The sequence below is a fragment of the Ixodes scapularis genome, unplaced genomic scaffold (genome assembly GCF_016920785.2).
Source record: "Ixodes scapularis isolate PalLabHiFi unplaced genomic scaffold, ASM1692078v2 PGA_scaffold0__279_contigs__length_252992795, whole genome shotgun sequence".
Lineage (NCBI taxonomy): Eukaryota > Metazoa > Arthropoda > Arachnida > Ixodida > Ixodidae > Ixodes > Ixodes scapularis.
In genome coordinates, this window is record NW_024609835.1 from 145,056,836 (window position 1) to 145,062,835 (window position 6,000).

The window sequence follows — 6,000 nt, forward strand, 5'->3', positions numbered from 1 at the left end:
ACTTGGGTACGTACACTTTTTTTAGGTGTCCATTTTATTTCGACATGATACACCAACACATGTCGAGTTAGAGCAGTTTTTGGGAGCGACTCGATGCCGGACCAATCTTTCTCTGCCGAGAGTCTCGTCAGCATCGAGTTGGCGATTGTCTAGAGGCCCAGCGGTTCATAAAATCGGTTGTAAGAGACCGTTCCCGAAGCGGTTACCAAGAACGCAATGCCAGGTATTTACGTGAATCTTTCTGACACTCTTTTACTTCAAACGTATCTTCCTGGACGTTGGCTCTCTCCTGCATCCCCGAAAAGCGCCGCAGGGATTTGTTTACATGCGCGCCGCTTTGCAGAGCCGTACCGGCCGTCTCCTTTTAGCAACGATGGTAGTTGCGGTGACTTCTTAACGATCGAGCTCGTTATCAGTTGCGGTCGACGAAGGCGGCTATCTCGTGATCAGGAAAGGTGGGCATGCAGGCCCGTTGAAACAGACATTTCTTAGCGTGAATATTACATCGCACGTGAACAATCTCCAAACCACCCCAAAGAAGCGTTGCCGGAAAGGCCACTCGTTACTAAAACGAACGGTGGCCAACTCTGCTGTTGCTTTCTTCGCCAAAGCGCCTCGGTACTACGTTCAGGCCTAAGTAATGCCTATGAGTGACCGTACTTCCCGTTATGGCGCTGCTCTTACGGGCATGTTGTCGTCACGACCAGACTTGTACGTAATCCGTTACAAGTAACGAAACTACTTGTAATCCCTTACATTTAGGAGTAATTTAGTAACGGAATAGTTACATATTTCCTAGAGTAATTTTAAAGTAATTCCCTTACATTTTTTACGTAACGGATTCCTTGTAATCCGTTACATTTTTTTTCAGGACCCCCCCCCCCCCCCTCCCTCCAAAAAAGAGTTGTTTTTTATTTTGGCAAAGTCGGGCGAATTGACCAGCGCAAAGGGAGGCTTGGCACTCTTCAATTCCGCAGAGGCTTTTTTTTTTTTTGCAACACCAAGATTCTGAATTTATTTCTTTACACCATAGCCTCTTCTATACGTATAGAGGAGGCTATGTTTATACACTAACAACAATGTCAAGGAATCGAAATGGGCATGTCTACGAAAAAGAAAAAAAAAAGGGAGGGGGGGGGGGTGGCAAATTATATCCTCTTTTTTTTAGTTCCTTTGTTTTTTCTTTGCGATCGAAGGCGGGGAGAGGACACCAAGTGATTGTATGCCTCTTCGAGAAGCTCGAGCCGGTAAGTGAACAGACAAGAATTAACAATGTCGTTCTCCGTTAGAGTGACTACGCCCATTTTCCTAATATCACAACACAAGGCAACGCTCCGACTACCCTAAAATTTACTAAAACAGATGTGATAATATGGGAAGGTGTTATTGCCACAAGCATCCTCGCTCGTTGCTGCACGCTTATCATCTTCTCTTAGAAAGCCGGATTTATTTTTTTCTGTTTCTTTCACATTATTTGACCCTGTTTTAAAAGCTACTTACTTTTTTGCAGTTCAACTTCTAGGGTTGGTCCACTTCATTTGTGAATTCCGGCTAGGTTATCTGCATCTCAGTCACCCTAGAGTGCCGTTCGATGAAGACACCCTTAGCCACCCTTTTTGTGAGTCAGCTTTTTGCTGACTCACAAAATGGTAATCGTCTTATTTACTTCTTCTTCCTGTTTTACCCCCAGCTAAACGCATCCCATTTCAAGCAGATATTTTTAATAATAAAACACGATGGTGGCTGACGTAGATTTGATATTCTGGGCTTGATGGGAATGTGAAATTCGTGAGTGGGACCACAGCGCGGCTTACTTAGTACTCTGTCCTTCGCTGCCCGTGGCATCAGCGGACGTCTATATGGAGAACACCGGAGTAAACTGCAGTCGGTTCGTGCTTCGTGCCTTTTTGAATGACACCAAGAAAGGTGCACACGACAAACGTGCGTTTACATTTTCTTATTAATATACGTTCTAATTAATTGTTATAAATGTCCTTTTTTTCGATTACTTATACTTATATACTTGCAACTTTTTTTTTATTCACCAACGTCTCAACCGAGGCTCGACCTGTTCAGAACCAAAAGAAGAAGAATATCGAGCCAAACCTTATTTATTATTTAATTATGAACTTACTGTTAACACTATGTTTTGCTATTGTCTGGCAATATATGCCGTTATAGCAAGATGGACATAAATCAAATCTTATTCTAGTTTTGGCTAGATGTATGATGACTTCTACAGCTTCGCGATTTCGACAATAGAGAATTTTAGTAGATCGGTCCGATGACTCCGGTAACGATACCCGATACTCCGCCGCAGCATTTGCGCATTCATCATAACGTTATCGGGGGCATAGGAGGTGTCGAAACAATCTAATAAAACTCTCGAATATCAGGCAACGGCTGCAGCGACGAAGCTTTGCTCCATCTTTCGACGTAAATAGTACTTCCATTGCTTCGCTGAAGAAGCTCAATGCAAAGCAGAACACATTCGTGAGGCACAATATGGCACTCCCATCCAGTGCCTCAGTTCAAAGAATGTCAGCGTAGCAGTCGACATCTTCAGTAAGAAATAACGCAAAATGTCTGACGAGACTTTCGAGAGTCAGCTGTTGCTCAAATACTCAAGGTCATTAAATGGAACAGGTGGCAACAATAAGAACTTGAATACCACTCTTCGCCTTGCTTCTTAATTGAAGACAGTAATGCTGAAAGTAACGCCACAAAAGTAACGGATTACTTTTTGGGGTAACGGTCACTTAGTTTTATGGGAGGGTAATTGTAATTGTAATAAATTACAATTTAACGTGGAGTAATTGTAAATGTAATTTCTTACTATTTTTCAGTAACGTGTACAAGTCTGGTCACGACATTCCATCGAAGCTTCACAGACATCCACGAGGTGGTTTTTGGTTATTGTTTTATTCAGTTTAAAATTCGTTTTCTCGCGTTATCCTACGGAATATTGGTATTAGTGAAGTCCTATTTTAACCCTCTTTATGATCAAGCAAAGAGATGGGCTCTAGATTTTGGTTTCCGTACCCCTTTAAAGCGTCTAAAGATCAATCATTATTAGAAAATATGTAAAATTTTGGCTTTGAGACAAGAACTAAGGTTATTCATAGTTTGAGGAAGACAGATGAGCTGTAACACAAACATAAATTATTAGTTTACAAGCAGCTCAATAGGCAACCAGCGATAGTTTGCTCGCGCTAACTGTGTCCCGGAGTGTAAACTTCCTACCTAGACAAGTTGCAGCGAAGGCTTCTCGCTCAGAAAGTGACTCTCGTGTAGAGAGAGTGCGTTGCTCGCAGTATTGACGCCACATCCATGTCGCTTCCTAGTATTGTTTCCCAATAAAACAAATTATGGTTCTTCTTCTTTCGGATATCCCGACAGTGAGTTGGCTGCAACCAACCGGCTTCATGCCTAGGGGAATATTCTTTTGTTTTGAGAAAGAAGCGAGGTAAATCTCGTAAACAGCAATATACTTGTAAACAACGCATACTCCTTTAGCCTGTAACCTATGGGAAACGTGCATTCGAAGAGTATGCAGGCAGTGCTGACAGCCTGGAATAAAACATGGTCGGTCTCGACTTCTAGTTGATTGGAAGTGACTCACACTTCTAGACTTCTGGATGATTGAAATACTTGCATTCGCCTACAGCCTGCGACAAAAACTGCATCAATGGTAGCAGCTCAAAAAAGGAGAAGCAATATTTTACTTCGAACCCATCCACATTACCTTTTGAATCGAGCTTCCTGGTAGCAATCAGAGTATTATGGAAATATTCTCAACCCGTCTTCATATCCGTTTCGACTGCCCATTCAAGTCGAAAATTAAGTCCTACGTTCTCCTGTCCGGATGAAAGGTCTGCCCGCGCATTATACGGCACTAAAATCTCAGCTTTTCACTTTCCAAAATGTCAATGCCTCAAAGCTCGAGGGAACTCAGACTTTGTTCCCATTCAGCTCTATCGGCGAGGATTCGGCATGGGTCGAATTGCGGCCCGGATTTCAGGATTTATGGCTGCGGTTAGGTATAAAAAGAAAGTGTAAGCCTTTTCTTCCACCGCAAAATGCGAGGGTCCCTGGAGAGCTAGCGAGTCCGGATTCCATGAGTGGAAATCAAGAATTCCCATCCCTTTGAGCCATCTCCAATACTTTTCTCACCAGTAAGATGACAGTGCGGGGGAAGCTACGGGCTCATTGGACCAGTCATCCGTCCATCTGTCGTCATGTGGTTACTCTTTCGCCTTTCTCTACGCGCGAAATGAGAGGTCGGCTAATTTATTTATTTTATTTATTTACACATACTGCGACCTTTGTGAGGTCATTGCAGGAGCGGAAAATACAGAAACAAATTAACATTCAAACAACACAACATACCCTTGAACATAACAGAAATGAAAACGATGACGTGATGTGTCACTGAAAAGAATAGGCAGAACCGCGCTAATAAAATCATCATAGGGAGGAGTACGTATTTTCCCATCAAGATTATTCCAAATTTCAATACTATGTGAAAAAAAAAAAAACGAATATTTAAAGCAGCTAGTATGAGACTGAAAAGGAACAAGTGCCTAATTCTCACCGCACTCTCAGCTTAGCGGTAAATGAAGTATAGCTCCGTCACTGCACGGGGAAGGGGGAAGCTCCTGCCGCTCCCTTTATTTCCGCTTCTGCTTCGTTCGCCCCGTTTCTCATATCGGGTCTTTGCTTTGGTTCGCTGCTTATCGGGCATGACGGAAGGTAATCCATGTGCAGTCGTCTTTCGACGGACAGCCATCTTACGTCACTCCTCTGTTTAGCGGCACTCCCCCCCCGCCCTCCCCCCCCTCCCCCCCACACATGCACACGCACTAAAAAAAAGTTCAGTAAATAAATTAAAAGCTGATCGCCTAGTGTTCTCACGTATTGTTTGATCTCCTCATCTGTCAATATGTATAGCCCCATTTAGACCTAAAATACGCAGCAAGCTTTTTAAATTTCACACAAAAGCGAATCACACACAAAAAAACAAAAAAAACATTAACACTCTTTTTTAAGACAACATCAAAGGCTGGCACACATGTGCGAATTATCAACCGAAAAACGTACGAATAAGATAACTTGAGCAAGGCTTATTTGTGGTTGTTGTTTGTCGGTTTTATGGCGCAAGAGCTCCGACATTCATACTACGCCAAACTAGGTAAGCTGTAAAGCAATAGTAAATGTGCACTAAACTAGACTAGAACATGGCTTTTGTTTGTGTAAACTACCTGTAGTTTTGAGAAAACCTAAAAGTCGTTCAAGTGACATGAGAGGCTGCTCGCCTAATATCAAGATAGGGTGAAATGGGATGTTGTACTTGAAAAACTCAGGGAAATAGGTTTTGTATTGTTATAGAAGGCCACGGCAAAGAAACAAAGCGTGCAGAATAGATAAAGTTTCTCCACAGTGCTCGCACACCGGCGGTTGCTCACCTATAAGCAGGTACTGATGAGAAAGAAACGAGTAGGCAATTCTTAAAGGGATAGTCCGGTCAAATTTTGTATTCCAGAAAACAATTGAATATCATAGCTATTGCCTCGAGACGCCTTGTACTTGCAACATCTGAATTTATCTGCCGCTCTGCATGATTAATTGAATATATACTGCTCCAATCGCACTCTAGCGTAAACGCTGTTTTCGGTGGCAACATGGTTGCTCTGACGTCACACGATACGAAGTGAGCATTTCTGTCTCGTCGTTTACCTGCGAGTGAACGCCTCAGCGTGCTTCGTTTTTGTTGTTGTTATGCTCGACCTGTTTTGTGGTTGGGTGAGATTTTCGTTGCGCGGTTGGGTGCCACAACCACCGAGCAGCACATGCGAGCCAAGACATGACGTTCCGCACATTTCCGCGAGACGTGCAGTGACGAGCAAAATGTGTCGTTGCCGTGCGTAGGGACTGGTTCCCGTCAAGATCGACATCCCGCTTATGCAGCAATCATCACACAGAAGAGAGCTACGAGCTGAG